Below are 23,977 nucleotides of genomic sequence, written 5' to 3'. Positions count from 1 at the left end.
GATACAGAATCCCAAACAGGCTCTACACTGTCAGCGCAAAACACAACATGGGGCTCGAACCCACGAACCATGAGATCATGACCTGAACGAAAGTCAGACTCTTAACCAACTGAGTCACCCAGGCACCCCAGTTCTTACTTTTCTTTGAATGGACTGCCTATTTTGACTCTGGGCTCTCATACATGCCGGGCCCTTTTCCTGGAGCATTGTTCCTGTTCAAATTTGCCTGGATACCTCATCACCTGTGAAGTGATAGATTCAAAGAGTTCTTTTCATCATTTGCTCCACTTTTGTTAGGTGCCCCATTCACTTCTTGCAGTCATGGTATTGATCACATCCTATTTTATGTGTCAGTTTGCATGTCTCAGTCTCGCACTAGATTGTAGGTGCTATGAAGGCAAGTACAAGGTCTATCTTCTCCACAGCTGAATTACTTAGTGTCTCAGCACATAAAGCCACTTGAGATTGTGAAAGAAAATTTGTACCAGATGATGTCAAGGGATACTTTATTCAAGACTAGTGCAAAGGTGAAGGAGGGGTATTGAACTTACTTGTATTAAAATACAAGATGGGAGATTTTTAAGAGCTGAGATGAGCTAGAGGAAAAAAATACTAGAAGATGTTATGGGGGAAGTTGATTAATGTGATTAGGCTATCTGTTTGTTAATAGTGCTTATTGAGGTAAAACTCCTACCCTCAAATAGAGACTTTGAGATAGAGGCACTATATTTCTTAATGTTTACATCCCAAAGTCCTAGAGAAAAAAATCTGAATCAGAAACTGACAAGAGTTTGGGAGAAGATTTGTACCTCAAAGGGACAGAAAAAATAATTTACAATTACAAGTTTAAAGTGGTCTAAGAAAAGAGAAGTCAAGGGCCTAGAGTGAGGGAAAGAAACCTTTCTAAAATTTAGTCAAGCTGAGAGGAATTAGAAGGCCATCTTAGTCAAGATCTATTTGTTGAACCAGAAAATAGAACACTCCAAGAGACAGTAAAACACTCTTGACATGTAGTGATTAAGGACTATTACGTGACTTTGTGTTTATATTATTTAAATAAAGTGTCGAACAATGCACACATGACATTGGGATTTTTAAATATTTAAACTAATTGTTCTAATTACTTTTCCATACTTTTTTTTTCTAATTCACAAAGAAACAAACATTATTATAATGTGGTGCTTCACAAGTTAAGTTTAATGTTTTAATTGAACATCTTAGTTCTCCATTTACTGAAGCTTCTAAGAAATTACTGATAACATTAAAGTACATTGTAAATAAATAGCTCAATATAAACACAGTAGCTAGACAGAACAGAAATAATAATTTTATTGCCTAACTGAAGTTCTTGCATATTTTAAATGATGTTTAATGTTGCTTAAATTGTTATTGCTGCAAAGGACATATATCCAATTTAATTAAACCTGTGTAATTTCAAAGAACGTAAATTTAGTAGCTATATTTATATTCTCCAAAGTGTCATTGGATATGGTATCGATAATGTTTTCAAGGTATGTTTGCTTTCATTTTTATACATTTGGGATCCTATTAATCACCTTATATATAGAACAGCCATTAATTTAGCTAGATATATCATACTGTTCATTCTCTAAACTATGTTTTTTTGTTGTTGTTGTTGCTTTTATTTTTCCTTTTCAGCATCGTTCTTATGTCTCTCAAATTCACATGTCCAACTATTGTGCATGCTTATTGGAGGTTAATCCTAGGCCTGAAATTCATTCACTGACCATGGCCATAGTTGAGTTTCTACACTAATGAGTTCATTGGGCAGAAATTTTGCAAAGATATGGGGGGAGGTGGAGGGGTAAACATTATCTACATTTGAAAAGACCAAATTTACAAATCAGTACTCTCTAATGCAATTTTTTTCTCCTTGACTAACTGGGGGGTTATTTGTATGCATTCTAAGTGGCAGTGCCATGGGAAACTGAGATTTTTTTTGTCATTTTGGTTTAACACAGACTCATCCAGAAAACACAACCCTGATTTTGCCTGAGAAAGACTACCAACAGAACCTGAAACGTGAGTACTGTTTATTTGTGCTATTGAATTCCATGCTATATAACTGATCCCATGATATGGCATGGCTTTCATTAAGATACTTAATGGAAGACGATTAAGTGTAATTGTAGGCTATAAGAAGTGCAGAAAGTGGAAACTGATATGTCTGTTTTATTATTCGGTTTAAAAGAATTTTAGTAGTAAATACTTTGAAGAAGAAACTACATTTGTGCTATTCATTCATGTTCAGTTTAAAGCATATATTTTTGTATAGTTTTGATATCCCAATTTATCTCTGGTTGATAAGAAATGCAAATATGATCTCTTACAAATACATATTTTCATGTTATTTTGAGCATAATTATTTTTTATCTTTTCTACGATCAGTATCCCTAAGTAATTACAACATATATTTAGCATCTCAGTTTTTCTGTTTTTCTTTTTTTTTCAATGGAATCCATAGTTAGCTAAAGGTAAAGGCTTCGTTGTGCCTTTCTTCTTGTTCTGTCACAGATCTGTCTTTCAGCTGCTTGCTAATTGTTGGCATCTCTTCTCCCTGTTTGGCCTCTGATAAGTTGTCTTTAATAACCTGTTGTTCCATTCTTGAACTTTGCCATGGTTGCAACTCTGGGGTATCAGAACTGTCAAAAATAAAAGTGAAAGAGCAAGAGGCACTGAGCTTATGAAAGTTAGAGAAGACATAAGGCCCGGTATTGATTGATGAATTTCTCACTGCAGATAGTTTTCACTTTATCCCATTTGCTGTCATAGTACACAGTACCTGAAATAATAAGGACATTTTTTTCCCCCAATAATGGACGATGGGGGCTGTTTGCTTTGTGAGAATCTGCCAAGGCCACATGCCATGAGGCTTTTATCTTTGAAAGTGAGGGTGAAACAAGCTTGCCTGGCTGCAGATAAGCGACTTAGAGGGAATCCTATTCAGATGTAGCTGTCACTAATTTATCTGGAGGTTTTGTGATTCATACATACTGTTCGGTGTGCAATGGAGCATTAAATTGCTTTCCTCTGGGAGCAGGTCACATTCAGGGGTCATCAGACCTATGCTGTGGGATGGTGCATTCTTGATTCATATAACTTCTTGCTACTGAATTTTTATCTATTAGAAAGCTGGTAATTTGAACATATGTTAGATGATCTCTTGGAACGTTTCAACAGCAAAGGGACTGACAAAAATTTAACTATCTATTAATATGCAAGTGTTTGTAACAAAAAATTAATCAACCCTTCTGCTGTTAGCATAGTCATTTATTCTGATGATTAAGTAGTTCAAATATGTTTCCCGATAATGGCCTAGCTCTTGATGAATACATTTCCATGGCTTCTTTATTTATTTAAACAAAGGGATATGTACTTAACTGCATTACTTTTACTGGAAAAAAAAAGTAGAGATGATTTGAAACTGGTCTCACCAAAGACAAAGCTTTGGAAAATAAAGATTTTTCTCATTTACAATATAGTTCGGCTGTGAAAATTCCACTTTATTATCCTATATATTTTGAGAGAAAATGGCATACCTTGGAAAATGAGGCAGATACTAGTTCAAATCTGAAAAGGACATGAAAAAAGATGCTTATTTTTATGCATTAAAATTGTGCTGAGAGACTTTAGTACTGATCTATCTTTTTAGATGTGGGATATTTAGCAGATGAAAAAAAAACTTTTTTTTTTCATTTGTTATTTCCATTATGTGGTATGTAAAACTAAAGCCTAGTATTTTCCCTTGGGTTTTAAGAGTGCTCCATTTTGTGTAAAATTAAGCCGATAAATGGCAAAGAGGTAGTTAAATGAAAGCAATCACTGAAATCTTCTTAAAGTGTTTTTAGCATGCATGACAGCAGTCTTAACAGTGGGTAAATTAACTATATAAACTGATGTGTTTTCTTTCTTTTTTTAAATTTAACATTGTTTCTTAAACTCTATTGCAATCCAAAACGGATGATCATTTCAAGAAGTAGCAAAAAGAAAACTCTTTCAACTGGATAAAAATGGTGACTTTATACTGCATTTATATGGTATAAGTCTTTTGATATTTGTCCTAGTTGTAAAAATGTGGAACATTTAACATAAACCAGAATTTTCTTATTAATGAATTAAAGCATAAGTAGGCCATTACTGTGGGAACCTATTTGATCATTTATGCATAATTTACAGTATTTAATAAGATATTCATCACATTTCCCAGTCTAAATTACAGTGACCTTAAACCCTTATAAGGCCTCCTAATAAATAGGAGTATGAAATAAATATATTTAATAACGTTATTTTAGGATTTTAACATGTTCTGTTAACTCTGGGGGGGGGGGAAGAAGAAAGAAAAACAGTTCACAAAACTAGAAAAAAATACCAGTATACTGTATGCAAAGTACATATAATTAAGTATATTTCTGCTCTCTTCTTTCTATTAAATTTTTTTTTGTATTGAGAATGAAAAAAAATGTCTAAATTTTGAATTTTCAATATCTTTACATCTTACTAGGAGGTATTTTATTTCTTTTTTAAGGAAAACTATTTAAAAACACAGTCTAAATTCATATTATTTTTAGAGTAATTCAAAGAAAGAACTGTCTTGTTAGACGCATTCATTGGATTTAACAAGTATTTTGTTACTCAGATTATAATGGTATTTTTAAATAGTTCTCTGTATCACAGTTTCCTCTGTTCTTTCCATGAATACCTCCCCACCTTTCAGACTCTGCTTAACTAGCTTAAGTGTCATTTTTTGACAAGTTCTTTTTTAAGTATCCAATCTAGCTTCTTACGGACTCTTTTGACTTCATAGCATTTACCATAATTTTAAGCATTTTATTTATATTTTATAAAAAAATAAAAATGAATATAGAGTGAGGAGAAAGAATTATTTACTTGTGCCGCTTACAAAACTTAAGCACAATATTTAGTGCCCAGCATAGTGCCTGGAATATAATAGTCTGTAAAATTTGTGAGTGAGTGACAGTAGGTAATGAAAACCAAATAATTCCATAAATAGGAATATAAGAAACGTAATGTATATATTAAATACATAGTACCAGCCATCATATACTCACCAGTTTATTTAACAAAATAATTACAGGGGCGCCTGGGTGGCGCAGTCGGTTAAGCGTCCGACTTCAGCCAGGTCACGATCTCGCGGTCCGTGAGTTCGAGCCCCGCGTCAGGCTCTGGGCTGATGGCTCAGGGCCTGGAGCCGGTTTCCGATTCTGTGTCTCCCTCTCTCTCTGACCCTCCCCCGTTCATGCTCTGTCTCTCTCTGTCCCAAAAATAAATAAATGTTGAAAAAAAAAATTAAAAAAAAAAATAACAAAATAATTACAAATACACATTGTACACAAATAGAGAATTCCACAAGCTTCGCGCTTCAGTAGTTTTGCTATGCAAATAAAGCCTACCAAATTTTATTAAGTCCTAACTCCCACGGCATATGTAACTAGTCTTGTCTAAGACAGGATATGAAATATTCTGTGGATGTCTCTTTAAATAGTTTAAAGAAAAACAAAAAAAATCTATGATTATTAAAAACATTTATTTGGGGCACCTGGGTGGCTCAGTCGGTTAAGCATCAGACTCTTGATTTCAGTTCAGGCCCTGATTTCTCAGTTTGTGGGCTCCCCTGCGTGAGGTTCTGCACTGACAGCATGGAGACTGCTTGGGATTCTCTCTGTCCCTCTCTCTCTGCCACTCCCCTGCTCACGCATGCTTTCTCTCTCTCTCTTAAAATGAATAAACACTTAAAATAAATAAATAAAAACATCAGTTTATTTTACAAGCATTTATTGAGAGATGAGAGTGTGTGTGTGTGTGTGTGTGTGTGTATGAAACTGTGAAAAGACTATAGGAAATTTACTACTATAAACTATTAATTCTCATTTTATGAATTCAATAGATAGTAAGAAAATTCAATATATACTTTTAAAAATACAATAGAGCTTTAACTATAAAGCAGAAGTCAAAATGTTAATAATATCTAGCAGAACTAGAGTTTGTTTTCAGCTGAGACAAAGCAACAGCACATTGCTGAGCTGACACAAGCTGTAAAGAAAGCTGAGGAATTCTTTGCACAGGGAATGGCATAAGGAAAAGTATGAAGAAGACATTAGTAAGAATTCTTGCTTATCGCTTATCATCCTAAATATAGGTGGATGGGTTATGTTTGGCAGCTCCTATGAACGGAAGTTTTATTTGAAAGTAGATTAGAACAAGATTATGGAAGATTTGGCACTAATTTAAAGAATGTAGGATCTGTTGACATGTAGCTATGGCCTCTGAGTATGTCCAACCTCTTCTTCTTTTAGAAGCATAGAAAATAAGAATGTGGTTATTTTGAAAGACAGTCCATACTGAAAAATCTGGTACTAGGTACTACAGAATTTTCCTTTTGAATGTGCTGTACACATACATACACATGCACCTCCACATATGTGTGTATGGTATGCATATATGTAGGTGTATGTACTGCACTTAATATGGCTTCACTTTACAAAATAAATTAGAGGATGGGGTGCCTGGGTAGCTCAGTTGGTTAGGTGTCTAACTTCGGGTCAGGTCATGATCTCATGGTTCATGAGTTCAAGCCCCATGTCAGGCTTTGTACTGACAGCTCAGAAGCTGGAGCCTGCTTTAGATTCTGGGTTTCCCTCTATCTCTGCCCCTCCCCCACTCACGCTCTGTCTCCCTCTTTCAAAAAATGAATAAACATTTAAAAAAATTAAAAGCAAATAAATAAGTGAATAAATACATAAATAATTAGAGGAGGAATCATTATCAAAATATATAGAAACTGCTAATGACTTTGACAAATGCTCAATAAACTAATAAAGCAGGAAGCCTGAAATAAAATATCAGTAACAGAGGGCTTATCTCTGAGAGACACTTAAGGAAAAACTCATAAGGATAATGACTTGTAAAATGCAAAAAAGTAGAGGTCGCATATTTAATTAGACTTTGATGAACAAAGCATATCCAACAAAGCAAATCCAAGATACCTGTAACTATTAACTTCCTGAAACAAATTCTTGATACTATAGACAATGAAGCATGTAAACAGAAATTTTGTGATCATTTTCTTTTGGACAACAGGTAATAATTTCTTTGAAATCATACCAAATGCCAATATTATACCAAAATTATACCAAATGCCTTTTTTTAGAGAATGGAAAAGCACATTAATGTATTAAAAGTACCAAGAATTCTTACACCAACCGTTCAGTTGTTGTTTAACGTAGTATTTACCAAACTAATTTAACCAGGTTACCCCTATTTCTACAGTCATGCTCTTTCTGTGACTCCACATTGCCTACATCTACATATCGACTATCATTGTCTGAAAGCCTTTACTGGAAAAGTAAATGCACACTGTTGTTTTGTATTTTATGTACTGTTTAAGAATCTTGGCATATTATAAGATTTCAAAGTCATTTTCCTATATTTACATCTAGAATCTTTTTGCTTCTAGCCTTACATTTAATTCTATGAGCCAGCTAAATTAATTTTTGTGATTGAAGAAATCAGGGGTCAAGAATCATTTTTAGCTCAGACCTTGCTCAAAATTAATTGAAAGTGTTTGTGTGAGATTTTTACCCTTCTATTCATCTATTTGTGTATTATTAAATTATTAAAGTATGCTATTGATATATTTGTCTATTATTTGTCTATTATTATTGAAGATTAAGAGCAAGTTTGTTTTTTTGTTTTTTGTTTTTTGTTTTTTTTCAACGTTTATTTATTTTTGGGACAGAGAGAGACAGAGCATGAACGGGGGAGGGGCAGAGAGAGAGGGAGACACAGAATCGGAAACAGGCTCCAGGCTCCGAGCCATCAGCCCAGAGACTGACGCAGGGCTCGAACTCACGGACCGCGAGATTGTGACCTGGCTGAAGTCGGACGTTTAACCGACTGAGCCACCCAGGCGCCCCAAGAGCAAGTTTTTAAATACGTTAGTGTAACTCTACCAAATGTATTCAAGATGATTTTGACTATTCTAGATCTTTTTCCATTTCATCTTAGAATCAGCTAATATTCTTATGATATTTTGATTGAATTTGTATTAAAGCTAACCAATCAGGAAGAATTAACATCCGGAAAATATTGAGTCTTCTCATGCATGAAGATAGCATAGCTCTTTTATTTAGGACTTCTCTCTGAGGCAATTTGTAGTTTTCATAATAGAGATCCCACACATATTTTGTTGGATTTATTCCTATTAAATATTTATCGATGCTACTATTAATGTTAACATTTAAAATTTTTCATTTTCCATTTTAGTGTATAGAAATACAATCAATTTTTATACCAACTTTTTATCCAGTGGGCTTGCTAAGTGGACTTTTTACTCCATGTATTTTTGTATATATTCCACAGGCTTTCATATTGTCTGATATACATATGGCCTGATATATATACATATATAAGTGTGTATGTGTATACATATTGTCTGACATTAAAATTTTCATGCCAACGTTTACATTTTCATTCCTCTTGACCAATTTCATTAGCTGCAACTTCCATTGCAATGTTGAATAGAGAAGGTAAGAACTGATTCTGCCATTGTCAATGTTAGGAGATACACATTCAGTGTTTCTCTCCTAAGTATTTTAGTTTTCATGTATTCTCTTAATGGGATTAAGCATATTCTACTCTGTTCCTAGGCTTTTAAGAGTTTTTATCATAAATGAGTGCTAGATTTCAAATATTTTTCTGCATCTTTTGAGATGACCTTATTATTTCTCTTCTCTACACTTTATATATGTCAAATTGCATTGGTTAATTTCTGAATTCCAAAGTAAACTTGCATTGCTGGAGTATATTCTAATTGGTCATCATGCAGCATCTTCCATATACATAACTTGACTTGCTTTGCTAATAATTATGTTAAAGATTTTTGTGTTTATGTTTATGAGAAATATTATGCTGTATTTTTCTTTCCATTTAGGCCTTTATATTATTTGGTAATAAAGACATAAAATGAGTTTGGAAGTGCTTTTTCCTCTATTTTCTAAGTTCATATATTATTTCTTCTTCAAATAATTGATAGGATTCACTGGAATAGCTACTTAAAGAGCTGTTTTATTAGCTCTTTATATAGCCTGGAATTTTCTTTGTGGGAAAGTTTTGAACTAGAACTATAATAATTTTCTAAATGGATAAAGGGATGTTCAGATTTTCTTTTTTTTTTTTTTTAATGTTTTTAACATTTATTTATTTTTGAGAGAGAGAGAGAGAGAGTAGGGAAGGGACAGAGACAGAGGGAGACACAGAATCCAAAGCAGGCTTCAGGCTCTGAGCTGTCAGCACAGAGCCTGATGCGGGGCTTGAACTCAGGAACTGTGAGATCATGACCTGAGGCTAAGTCAGTTGCTCAACGTACTGACCCACTCAGGCATCCCGTTCAGATATTCTTTATTGCCCTATTTCAGTTATGGCCATTTCTGTCTTTTAGAAAATTAGTCTAGGGACGCCTGGGTAGCTCATTTGGTTGAGTGTCTGACTTCGGCTCAGGTCATGATCTCATGGTTTGTGAGTTTGAGCCCCGCGTCGGGCTCTGTGCTGACAGCTCAGAGCCTGGAGCCTGTTTCCGATTCAGTGTCTCCCTCTCTCTCTGCCCCAACCCCACTCATGCGCTGTCTCTCTCTGTCTCAAAAATAAATAAAACATTAAAAAAGAAAAGAAAAGAAAAGAAAATTAGTCTACTGTTTCTAAATTACTGTATCTATTTACATAAAACTATTCGTAAAGTACTATCATGAAATTTTGCTGAGGGATGGATCTGTAGTATTATAGTTCATTTCTAGTAATGGTATTTTGAATTTGTCTTCTTTGACCTAAAGCTTGGTATGTATATCAGTTTTATTAATCTTGTCAAAGAAAACAGTTTTGATTTTGTTGATCTACAAAATATTTTTCTTCATTTTCAAATTTATTGATAGCTGTTCCCAGTAATAATTTTCCTTTCTTCTACTCTTTTTGAATTTTAAATTGATTTCTGTTTTCCAACTTCTACCATAGAAAATTAGGTCATTATTTTTATACCTCACTTCTTTACTAATAGAGTAATTTTAAATTACCAGCTTTCTTCTATGCACCATTCAAACTGTGTTTCTTAGGTTTTGGCATTCACATTACCATACATTCTAAAATGGTATCTAAATCATTTTGTGGTTTCTTCTTTGAAACATGGATTATTTACAAATGTAATGTGTAATTTCTCATTCTTTGGATATTTTCTATCTTTTTAAAATCAGTTTTTAATAAATAGCCTTGAGGCAAAGTGGTATACTGTACATTATTTCATTGTTTGAAATTTCCTGAGAGTTATCCTGTGGCCTACAGTATAATGAATGTTCTATGTACATCTAAAAGGAATATATCTTAAAACTTGGAGAGTAGTGCTTTATAGATTTCAGATAGTTTGATAATTTTGTTCATTGATTTTTTTTTGTCTTTTTGCTCTCAATTACCACAGCAGTACTAAAATCCCCATACAAAGTGTGGATTTGAAATTTATTTCTTCAAGTCTGTCAATTTTTGTCTCATGTACTTCTAAATTCTTCTCCTAAGTGCATATATAATTAGGTTTGTTATGTCTTCTTGATGAATTGATACCTTTAATTATTGTGAAATAATATTCTTGATGTTTGGTAATACTCTTGGTCTTAATATATACTTTGTTTGCCTATAATTTTTTAACCTATTAAAATAGTAAATATTACATATCATGGCATTAACTGACAAATTATTATAATAAATATTAAATATAAATTAATATCTTTATTAAAATGTTCCCCAATGTGTAAATCAATAATTTTTTTTTGAAAATTTCTTCTTAATGTTTATTTATTTTTGAGACAGAGAGAGACAGAGCATGAGCAGGGGAGGGGCAGAGAGAGAGGGAGACACAGAATCTGAAGCAGGCTCCAGGCTCTGAGCTGTCAGCACAGAGCCCGATGTGCGGCTCGAACCCATGAACTGTGAGATCATGACCTGAGCCGAAGTCGGACGCTTAACCGACTGAGCCACCCAGGCGCCCCTATCTATAATTTTTAATACTCACCCATACTAATTGAATATAGAATACTGTTCACACATTTATTTTATGTGAAAAGGCATTTGAAAACTTACAAGATGAAAATTAAATCATTATATGCACATATTTTTAAATGAGAGACTTTAGGATCTGGGTAAATAATTAAAACCTCAGTATAGTAATTTGAAGTTAATAAAGACGTTAGTGGTCTATGTTCCACTTTACACACGGAGAGATTAATTCTGTGAGAAGCTAAAAACTGGTCCCAAGTCACAAATATTTGTGATCTGTGATTTGTGGCCTATAGGGCGCCTGGATGACTCAGTCGATTGAGGTCCGACTTTGGCTCAAGTCACGTCTCATGGCTGGTGAGTTCAAGTCCCACGTGAGGCTCTGTGCTACAGCTCTGAGCCTGGAGCCTGCTTCAGATTGTGTCTCCGTCTCTCTCTATGCCCATTCCCCTCTTGTTCTCCCCCCTCAAAATAAATAAACATTTAAAAAAAGCACTAAAAAAATCAAAACATTCTAGACTGCTAAGGTCTAGTATATCCATGTTCTTTGTTCTACAAATTACTGATACTCTGGAATAATTTGTTCTACAAATTACTGATACTCTGGTCCTTGTGGAGATATCCAAAACTTTAAGCAAGAAATAGTTATCAAGGGGCACCTGGGTGGCTCAGTCAGTTAAACATCTGACTTCATCTCAGGTCATGATCCTGCAGTTACTGAGTTCGAGCCCTGCATCTGGCTTTCTGCTGTCAGCATGTGGAGCCTGCTTTGTAACTTCTGTCCCCTTTTTCCCTGTCCCTGCCCCACTTGTGCTCTCTCTCTCTCTTTCTTAAAAATAAATAAACATTAAAATTTTTTTTAAAAAGTTATCAAAAATTTAATGATGATAGGAACATGAAAAAATCAATGTCATAATATTCTTAACCAAGTTCCTTTATCCATCATCAATCTTTATCCATCATTTTTCTCAGCTATAAAAATGATTATAATTTATAATGGTAAAAATATATCTTTGTGTTTCCTTATAGCCTGGGGGGAAAAGACTGTGGTTTCAATTTGAGTGTCAATGCCCTATGAATAAAATATTCTCAAGAGTAAATGAGTGTGTTTACCTGTATAATGGAAAGGTGAGAAGAGAATTATCTGAGTAAATACCATTCATGCTAAAGTAAATGCCAAAATATTCTTTGGAGAGAATAATCTTATTTCTATCATTATATACATGGAAAGAAAAATAACTGTTTAGTCCACGTTTCTCTTCTTGTATACGTACTCCCAATGGGATTATACTTATCTTGAGTATCTTAAAGTATGACTCCGTTGCCCTTTAATTATTTTTAAAGTAAATATTTTTAAATGTCTATTATATTACTATATTACTTGTTTTAATGATCCAGTGAAGGGTTAATCAATCATGAATGCAGAGACAAAGACATGCCATGGACAGTTTCTTGGCAGAAAATAATTAGGTTGAAATGCCCTTTTTAGCAGTGTATTAGGAATGTGGCAATTAAGGTATAGTCAAGCTCTTTAGAAACATGTGCTTTTAGTCATTTTTTTCTCTAACAATAAGTAGCAGACATAAAATACTTAGTACCTGAGTGTGAATATGATTTTCAACTTCACAAACACCAAGACATTTTTAAAAATTCTATTTGCTGCTAATTTCTTTTGTTGACTGTATTTTTCATGATGATGGGAGATGCTCACTGGAATAAAGGTCATAATCAATCTGTTAAAGAAACTTTGCCAAGACTCTATCCTTAGTACCTTAATGGAATGTCAAGAATCAACTCATGCTCTCAGGGTTTTTTTCTAACTTTGTAATGTATCTTAGGATCACTTCCACAGAAAGTAAAATAGAGTTTCCTTTGTCATTTGTCACATTTGCTTCATGAGTTGTATTCATGAATTTCTTTCATTTACAGTGTATATATTATAAATATTGTTCTCTCCCAAATAAAACTGAAAATCAAACAGGGCTTAGCAGGTCAAGTAGTAAATTTATCCACTTAAATTTTGTTTATACTTCTGTATATCAGTATGTCAGTGTTCTAATTCCATAAATACACTGCTAACTCAATAATGTTAAGCATAGGTGGCTTAACGTTTTGAGGAAGTATCTTGACAATTCTCTTTCCTTCTTGTCTTCATGTATTCTGTAAATGTGCTGAATGAATTATTTGAGGCTTCCCCTATGGCTGTGTTCTCTTACCCTAGAATTTTACATGCATTACTGTTACATTTAGCTAGTTCCTCTCCATTTTCTGTCATTCTTTACTAATTAGTCTTAAAGACTGAGCTTAGAAGTTATCTTTTCTGGTAGACTTCCCTGAACAAACTTCCTCCTGTTTGTACCTAAATATACTTGAGATTTTTTCCAATATAACACATTTTAGATTATAGACAGTGCCCATTGTTATGTTATTTTCCCTGAAAGATTGTATGCTCAATAAAGCATATAGCACCTGGTATATAAAAGATACTTAAAGCCCTCTGCTAAAAAAATTAACATATTTTGCACATTTTTAATCTTTTTGCAGAAATTTGGACTCATTCTATTTTTGTGTTAATAAAAGTTATAGTACCCAATAAACACAATGACCATTTAAGAAATCAAATTTCAGACAAAGGTGGGAGACTGACCACTTTTCTGCTTTCTCTCCATGCTTGAACTCTACTAAAATGACACTAAAGTCTATTTTGTTTTCCTTTCATGACACAAACTTTCAAGTTAGGGGAGATTGGGGGTTGAGAACAATGTGACAACATTTTGCAAGCTAAGTCTCTGGACTAGCAGTAAACAACAAACACATGAGAAAAATAAACCTAAGTTGTCAGTGGGAAAAGACAAGAAATGATATAATTGACATCGCACTGCACTATTCCCCAAAGTCTTAGTTATTTGCAGTACAAGATACCTCTGGCTTGGAGAATAAATGATGGGGTAAGGTGGAGGCAAAAAAAAAAAAAAAAAAATAGACATTGGTTGAAAACAAAGAACTGTTAGTTCTCTGGATTATTTCATGTTTTAAAAATAGCATCCAAGTCTTGGTGGCAATCAATATCTTCATATATCTCTAAGCATGTTAAATCAGAAGTTTTGTTCATTTATTTTTATATTTTATTTTGTTTATTATCTTCATTTCCTCCAATTTTTGTTTGCATGTTTTCAAAAGTTTGACTTCTGTAATTCCAATTCTACTATACTAGTCATAGTGTTCTTGGCTTCGATTAAAAACCAAACATCTGGGGGCGCCTGGGTGGCGCAGTCGGTTAAGCGTCTGACTTCAGCCAGGTCACGATCTCGCGGTCCGTGAGTTCGAGCCCCGCGTCGGGCTCTGGGCTGATGGCTCGGAGCCTGGAGCCTGGAGCCTGTTTCCGATTCTGTGTCTCCCTCTCTCTCTGCACCTCCCCCGTTCATGCTCTGTCTCTCTCTGTCCCAAAAAAATGAATAAACGTTGAAAAAAAAATTAAAAAAAAAAAAAAAAAAAAAAAACCAAACATCTGAAACACACAAAGATTCAACCAGCACCAGGTTAATTTAGCTTTGAGAAAGGCTACACATCAGGGCACATAAACCAAGGCTGAGACAAAGACAAATCAGATGAGGCACTCTCTTCGAGTACAAAATTTAAGGGTACATTATAACCTCAGTAATTCCAAAATTATTTTAATAAAAAAATTTTAAAAATAAAAATTAATGCATAATCCTAAAATGAGCAAAATAATCTTTTTTTAAAATAAAGACAAGACCAATATTACTGATTTTTCCCTTTGCCTCACGCTGATATTGCTTGGCATGGGGGATTGCAACCTAGGTTGTAACGTAAACAAGAAGAATTCCCAGGAAGTAAACAAAAAGACAAAGAGATGAAAAATAGGAAAGAAAAATAAGCAAATCAGGGTATTCATCTAGGGGTCCCAACATCTGAAGTATAGAATTTCAAAAGAGAGACACAGAAAGAGAGAGACAGAGATAGAGGGAGAAATAAAATAGATGGGAAATCATCAATAAACTAATTTAATACAAATTTCAAAAACTGAAAAACTTTCCAGATTGCAAGTGCCACTAAGTACCTCACACAGTGGATGAAAATAAGAGTAAGGGACTCTTGTTGTATTAAAATTTCAGGAATATGGAAGTTTCTTCAGACTTTCAGAGCTGGGTCAGGACAATAAACAGATTAGATGCAAAACACCAGAAAATCAGAATGGATTCAGATTTTTGAGTGGCACTTGTTTTCTCCCAAATTCAGATGCTTTCATGAACTACAGTCTTTAAAGGAAAAGATATCTATAGAAGTTTAGTTGGTAAATGTTTCTTGAAGGAAAGAATAGAACAAGTTGATGAATAAGATCAAGGAGGCTCAGATGTACAAACATGAAGATCCTGCATGACACCAAAGATTAATTTGTCTGTGTTAAAATTTTTAACTAGGGGCACCTGGGTGGCTCAGTCGGTTGAACGTCTGACTTCGGCTCAGGTCATGATCTCGTGGTTTGTGAGTTCGAGCCCCACATCAGGCTCTGTGCTGACAGCTCAGAGCCTGGAACCTGTTTCAGATTCTGTGTCTCCCTCTCTCTATGCTCCTCCCCTGCTTACACCCTCTCTCTCTCTCAAGAATAAATAAAGAAAAAAAAAAAAAAACATTTAAATGTAACTAAATGTGATTGGTGAAAATTCTCTGGAAAGAAATAATTTCCAGTCCAGACTTCTGTGTCCAAAGTATCTATGAAATGTGGAGATAGATTAAATAGCTCATTAGTCATTCAAAGTGTCAAAGCATTAGTTTTCACGCATGATTTCTCAGGAGTCTACTAAAGGCTGTCCTCCACAAAAACAAGGGAACATACCAAGAATAATGTATATATATATACACAGACACATACACATATGTGTAGTCATAGTGATAAACATGGAGAATGCCATACAGATAAATACAATATGGCCAGTATTAAAAGCAACAAAACATTTAACATTTTATTATTTTAAAAAATTTTTAATGTTTTTATTTTTGAGAGAAAGAGAGAGAGAGAGAGAGAGAGTAGGGGAGGGCAGAGAGGGAGGGAGACACAGAATCTGAAGCAGGTTCCAGGCTCAGAGCTTTTGGCACAGAGCCCGACTCAGGGCTTGAACCCACAAACCATGAGACCATGACCTGAGCCGAAGTTCGATACTCAACAAACTGAGCCACCCAGGAGCCCCTAAAACATTTTATTTTTAAATATCAGCATGTTTTAGGTACCACTGGATGAAATTAATAATGATAAATCAGGCTAGTTTTTATTGAGCGTTTTCATATGCCAGTTATTCTTCCTATGTACAATACCTCATTTAATCCTCAAAGTAATTCTGAGTATGAATGATTATTTTTCCTTATTTGAAGGTAAACTTAAATACGTTCATATGTGGTATTCCGTCTGCACAAATGTAAGCATTTTTTATAAATACTATCTGCTTATTTCCTATTTCATCCTACACAGTTTCTAATAACAGCATGGAAGATGTGAAATCTGTCTTAGAAAAAGTACAACAGCTAAGCAAATGGCTTACATGACCATATTTCGCAGTGTGGTTAAATAGAAACTGACTTAAAAGGCTTTCAAATAAATAGATCTTTCTAAATGTATAATTCACTGTGTGCAATAGGTTATTACATAACTGTGTTTTTAGGCTTTCTTACGGCTTGTGTAGCTTTTTTTTTTAATCTGGTGATGTATTTAAATGTGCATCATTTAGAGTATTATAATATTCAGGTGTGACTGTTCATTTAAAATAAATGTAAATTGGAGCGCCTGTTGGCTCAGTCTGTTAAGTGTCCAAGTCTTGATTTTGGCTCAGGTCATGATCTCACCAATGTAAGATTGAGCCCCTATGTCAGTCTCCACACCGAGCATAGAGCCTGCTTAAGTTTCTCTGTCTCCCTCTCTCTCTGCCACTCCCCCGCTCATGCTTTCTCTCACTCTCTCTCAAAACGAATGAAACAAATTAAAAAATAAAATAGTAAATGTGCAACAAACTCATATATACATTTTCTACTAAGTTCCACAGAAATAACAGCAAAACTGTTATACCATTAAATTGTACCTAGAATTTTCTCAGTAAAAATTTCCAAAAATATCTCCAGAGAAAGCCAAGACCTTTCATGACTTCTCTGATGATGAAGGCTCCAAATTCAACGTCACTTTTCTGAATCTTGGCATTTACTGTTCATGCCAAATTCATTACTTGAAGTGATGAACATGAGTATCTTATGGAATTTCAGCAGATGTTGTTGGTCTTTAAATTTCAAAAGCTACATGAGTTACCAAGATGATCAAGAACTCAAAAGAAAGTTGAGGAACCTACTAGAATAGTCTGTAGCACAAATATAAACAGCCTTCCAGAAAGGCCTTCCTATTTCGGGCAGCCCCTATTAAATGGATCGTGATGTAGGAAGTAATAGAAATTAAGGAAAAGTTTCAAACATTAGCCACAATTCCCACCTACGGGACCTTTCCAAAGACATTATTGTCTTGTGGTAATTTTCCTTAGTCCTTCATACTTCTCCCTACCATAACACTGAGCCCTAAATTAAGAGATGACAAAATCAAAAGTATCTTTAATTTTAACAAGCTAGTTGAAGCAGGTAACAAATGGAGAACTTGCTGAAAAAGAACCTTTCCTTCACCTGATACACTTCTCCCAATCCTTGCACATCTGTAGAGATAACATTTTGTGGGCAGTCTACAGTATGGGGCATCCTAGTGAAATATATATCCTAGTGATAGTGAAATATTATGCTTTATTGTAGGAAAGCCATGGTGAAATAAATTTTTGCAGTCTCTTTGCATTAGTACTTATAGGTTTGTATCCTTCTGTACTTACATAACTGATTATAATCAGTTTAATGATATGGTTCTAGTTATTTTAAGAAAAAAATTAAGAAAGGGAGACTGAGCTGACTAAAAAGTATTCTGATATTTGAGGAAATCATATAACAAAGCTTCCTGACATTAAAGTATAACTTGTCTAAATAATTCTCCTTAACTACCTTATTACCTAATTTTTATTATTGTTGCTTAAGGGGGAGTAAGTTAAAATATTTTGGAGTTAGTTAAAATATTTTGACTTTAATTGTTAACTTTCACAATTTTCATATTCTGCTGAATTTTGTTGTTGTTTGGAGAATCAAAACGGGTACAGTATTTGCCCACTTCCAGAGACATAAAAGTTCAAATGGTTTTCATGATTTTTTAAATGAATGATTTGATAAATTGTTCTACAAAAACAATTTTCTTCTGTGACATAAAATATGACCTATGTTTATTTATAAATAAGTAATTTATAAGTAATTTCATCTGCTGTTTCTGTAATACAAAGTTTACTATTTTATTACAAAGTCTGATGGATTTAAATCTTTATGATTCTTTTCTTCAGCTAAGTGGCTGGGTAGGAAATAAAACTTATTGGCTAGTTACTATGAAAAGAGATGGCTTATCTAATTTAACCCTCCAACAATATTCTATAAACGAAAATATAGTCCTCATCTTTATAAATAACAAGGAGATTCATGTTAGAAATTTAATTTGCTCAAAGTCACATAACTAATTTAGCAGAGTCAAGATGGTCTTACTAATGCCAGAGCCTATGTGATGCTTACCACACCACTGACATTAAGAATGTAATCCCCTTGGTGATAATAGAATTAAAGAACTACATAGAAGTCCTGTGTTGGGCATGAATTTTATTGCTTTGAATACAGTACCTCCTTTAGGTCCTTTCACTTTGCCTACTTTGCAGATAAATAAACTGAGCACTCAAGAGGCTTGGATTTGCCCATGTATAGAGACAAAAGTAAAAGTCAGGTGAAATTACAAGCCTTTTTACCTTAAAAAAATTTTTTTTTACATTTTTTTTTTTTTTTTTTATTTTTGAGAGACAGAGTGAGACAGAGTGAGAGCAGAGGAGGGGCAGAGACAGAAGGAGACACAGAATCCAAAGCAGACTCCAGGCTCTGAGCAAGTGTTCAGCACAGAGCCCAACACAGGTCTCGAACCCACAAACTGGGGGATCATGACCTAAGCTGAAATCAGATGCTCAATCGATTGAACCACCCAGGTGCTGCTGAATTACAAAACTCTTTAATTTTTTTTTTCAATGTTTATTTATTTTTGGGACAGAGAGAGACAGAGCATGAACGGGGGAGGGGCAGAGAGAGAGGGAGACACAGAATTGGAAACAGGCTCCAGGCTCTGAGCCATCAGCTCAGAGCCCGACGCGGGGCTCGAACTCACGGACCGCGAGATCGTGACCTGGCTGAAGTCGACGCTTAACTGACTGCGCCACCCAGGCGCCCCTACAAACCTCTTTAATTGCACGGTTAGAACTGGACACTTCTGCCAGTATTCCACTGTAGGTTTATTTGTGAATTTGGTTAAGGATTTCTTCACAAAGCTATAGTATTTTCTAAATAAATACTTGTTTTATGTGTCACTGAAGAATGTCATGATTAATGAGAACTTCACATGGAAAGGCAAGGAAGGGATCCAATACATGGCTACAGGGAGGGAAAACAACCTTTTTTAATCCCCAGTATTAGCAGCTACCATGAACTAAATTATATTAGAGATAATCGAATTTAAAGTATCAACAAAATAAATGTCTGTGTTTGAATGTCTGCCTACAACAAATAAACATGCATGGTATTGATCTGGTAGCTCAAATTGTTATTCATTCTTGTGTGAAGCGTCAGTAAAGTAGGCAACATTTATATTAAAACAATTGATCTGCATCCAAACATCTACTATAGGTCAGAAAATTTGACATTTATTCCATAACAGGTATCAACGTAGCTGGAATAATTTTTAAAAAACTCTCATCTAGAACTGAAGATATCGTTTTAATACTGCAGGGCTGAATAATAATCATCAGGAAGTAGTTCTTTGGGAGAAACAAACAATTGTCATTAGATTTGTAAGACTTCCATTGAGTGGCTCTAATAAGCCATATCTCTTGAGAATAATACAAAGCAAGTAAACATCCAGACATAAATCTGGTGTAGCGAGCAAATGTTTCTGGGAAAGAATTATTGACTATTTTCCTATTTTGTTTTGTACAGGCAGAAAAAAAAAAGCCCTTTGTTTCCTTATGGATTAGTTACCAAGGTATTTATACTCTTACCATTTTACCTTCTAATATAAAATTAGAATATTCTAAATGGTACAATTACTATGTTGCTCATATAATCCTCCCTTTAGAATTCACACTTAATAAAGTGGCATATTTGAAATACGATCTAATTACTTCTGGGTTTAAATTTCATGTTTAGCAATAAAATGTACAGCTAAAAGTGATTAAAAGGAAAAGGGAAATAAAGAAATATATCAAGATCAAACATACTAAGATAAAATGAATGCAAAATACATTATAATTAGTAACTAAGATGCACAAAAAGAGTGGGGGAATGTTAAGAGTATGAAAATATATTTCAGAAACCTATCATGATGAAACCAAATATGCTTGTGGATCCTAATACAACATAAGAAGTATTTACTTTCTATGTAGATGGATCACACAGAGGCATCAACCATTCTTTTAGCACCCATGAGAACCTGCAGAAATTTGTGAGATGGATAGCTGAAATCAAGGAGTAGTACGTAACCAACCTTACAAGAAAAAAACTGTATTTTGTTTTTAACTATAGAAATTTATCTTGCTAGTTAAGACATCAATGAGTTTGTGACAATATACTTGATTTAAATTACTGTATTCAATTAAAAGGAAATAACTTGTTTCCAGTGATAAATCAACTAAAGAATTAAACTAATTGAATTCAATATTTTCACCAGTTTTTTTCTTGATTAGTAAGTTTATACAAGAAAGTTAACATTGTCTGCATTCAAATATGGTATTTTGTCTTCTACTGACTTCTCTATTTTACATATAGAAATATATACACTGGGCATAAAGCTGTTGACTCATTTAGGCCAATCAGTAAGATTGAGCACTGTCAGTAGTCTTTGATTTCATATATCAGATTGGTATGAAAGGGATTGTGGGAAGTATTAACAAGTTTATTAGGACATGTTTCAGTCAGAAAACATAAAGCATGAAGCTAAAAATTTATTTTTGAATAATTTTAATAAGTCAACATAGGAAAAGAAAATATATTGTAAATTCAATTGTGTTTTTTAAAACTATCAGTTATTTTTTTTCATCACTGTGAAATTCCTTTTGTAATGACTTAAAACATATCATGTATAAGAACAATATCATGAATTTCTTAAACTATATTAAGTATATTATTATAGTTTCACATACTTCTTTTTCTTTGCTTTTTGCCTATTGAAAATTATCCTAATAATTTTATAGTCCTAAAAAGTTATTGGTTCTTTTCATTTTACCATTTCTTTAATCTATCTTAGAAAATAAAGATGGAATATACTAAACTTACGCCATATCAACCACCATAGTAACCAGTAAACAAAATTGGATTAACAAAAAATAAGAAAAATCAAGTAGCGTATTAAAATACAGAAGAGTATGATAATTTTCCCTGAATTCAAGAAACTTTAGAGAAAAAGGCAAGTTATATTATCTTATCAGTCATGTGCTTTACCATTCCCTGATGCAAAAGAAAAAAGCAATATGACAGTAAGATATATTTCTTTACAGTTATTTTACATAATTCTTCAGCCACCGTAGCTAGAAATAACATTGTTAAAATTAAATAAACAATTGGAATTTTAAAATAGGTATCAGAAAACTTGAAATAAAAAGTATATTTTTTCAAATATATGCACAACTCTGATATTCATAAATAGTATCTATAACTACTTTACTTTTTAAATCTTTCATATCCTTTAATTATGATTATCTTAGAATCAATTCCTTTTATTTGAATAGAAGAAACTAACTAAAACAAAATATGTTTTATAAAAAAGAGCATTTATTTAACCAATAAAAAGTCAAATCATCTACAATCTAGAAAATCATGACTATATGCACATATAGATATGTCATATATTTGTGTACACTATATACACATATATATCATGACAATATATATATATATATATATATACACACACATACCTATAGATGTATTAGCATAATTGGTATTTATCTCTTCATGTATGCAAATTAACATGAATAAACATAACAAATCAAGATTCGATGGCTAGATACGCTATTAGGAATTTTGTATATTTTATATTAGGGACATAAAGTTTGCATAATACAATCTTTGGGGTAGTTACTACTATCCTTATACAGATGAGGGCATTGAAATGTGATGTAAAGTATCTTGCACACGGTCACAGAGCTACTAAGAGACAGAGTCTTAATTTGGTCTGGAATGGTCTGACTCTAAAATCTGAATTCTTATTCACTTCTCTGTACTGATAGATAATGTGCATCTGCCATCTGAATCAATAATCTTGCCTGAAGGCTTTAAAACTGGTGGTTTAAACAAATGTATGATTTTTTTCTCAGGGATTTTTAATAAAAGTGAGTACCTGCCCTTATTTTTATGGTTGGAGGAACATATACACTCTTGCCCTCACTTGATAGTGATAATAAAACATGTAGACCCCTGCAGTGGTTTGCTACTCAAGAAGGCCAGTGTAAGGATAAACCCATCCCATGAAGAAAGAAGGAAGTGAAGGATTTATAGAGAAAAGAATCTGCATTAATCTGGACTTACGTCAGGTTGGAGCCTGCATCACATTATTGAAGCAAACTGAAATTGTGGTCCAATAACAACACTATTCTCTCTACATAAAAGCTTTTGTAGCTGAAAACTTCCACAGAAACATAAAGACAGAGAGTAATAAGTTTCACCTCGGTTAATTCAGGACTTTAATGTCCCTAATAATATTGATATTGGGCCATGTACTTCTTTCTATTAATCTTTTATCATGACCATCCATACTGTTTCTCAATTCATCATGCAAAAATTGATAGGCAATACTAATATTTTGTTCAACTGTTCAATTTCTATACTTTCTCATTTACCGTTATTTTCTCCTCTTTTAGTTTCCCTCAATAAATACTAACTAGAAAAAGAAATATTTAAAATTGTCTTTTAGATAAGATTATATGTTCATCTACAGTTCTATTTTCACATGTCAGGTGCAGCTTTCTAAAAGTTGGAAATATCATATACAATAAATAATGAAAACATAATCATATTATAAGAGATATGAAACTTCTGACCTCAGGATTTTTTATAACCAGAAAAAGATGATTACATGGCTTAGGAAAAGACTCCTCTGAATCTAAAGGCAATATGGAATAGTAAGAAAGATGGCAGTGATCTAAAGGGCTTGTCCTCTCTCTGTCTCTTTTGTTAGATGTTTATTTATTTTGAGAGAGGGAGAGCATGAGCAGGGGAGAAGTGGAGAGAGGAAGAGAGAAAAATCCCATAGCTGACAGTGCAGATCCTGACACAGGGCTCAATCCCATGAACCGTGAGGTCATGACCTGAGCCAAAATCAAGAGTGGGATGATTAACCGACCAAACAACCCAGGCCCCACAGGCTTTTCCTCTCTGTATAGAAAATCTGGCACCAGGGCAACTCAGAAACAAGAGACAATACTCATGTGTGAGAATGACTCAAAGGCCTTAACAATAGCCAATTCAATATGATCATTTTAACGTAAAGCATTTGTTCCCTGAAAGTACTAGGAAAATCTGTGTTTGTATACATCATCTCCGAGTGTATGGACATGAATGTCTAAGATATCTGTGCATCAAAAGAGAAATACCGATAACATGCAATTCTATAAATTTTGCTGAACTTTAGCACGTTAAATTGATATCCATATTTCTATTAAGCATGTAAAAATGTGTAAAGTCCTTTTGAAATGCTGTATCTTTAGCTTCTAACAATTCTTGACATAAGTTAAAAAAAATT

The 23,977-nt window shown here is 33.7% G+C and overlaps 1 protein-coding gene across 3 annotated transcripts in view; it reads left to right on the top strand.

The window, feature by feature from the left end:
- Positions 1 to 23,977, top strand: part of MGAT4C (MGAT4 family member C) — a 740,390-nt gene that overhangs the window by 414,874 nt on the left and 301,539 nt on the right. For all 3 annotated transcript variants that reach the window (XM_045467111.1, XM_045467110.1, XM_045467108.1), the window contains one exon: positions 1,983 to 2,043. The gene's annotated coding sequence lies outside the window, so the exon portion shown is untranslated. The remainder of the gene's footprint in view (positions 1 to 1,982; positions 2,044 to 23,977) is intronic.

This window comes from Leopardus geoffroyi, chromosome B4 (assembly GCF_018350155.1).
Source record: "Leopardus geoffroyi isolate Oge1 chromosome B4, O.geoffroyi_Oge1_pat1.0, whole genome shotgun sequence".
Taxonomy (NCBI): Eukaryota; Metazoa; Chordata; class Mammalia; order Carnivora; family Felidae; genus Leopardus; species Leopardus geoffroyi.
This window is presented reverse-complemented; position numbering and strand designations above follow the sequence as displayed.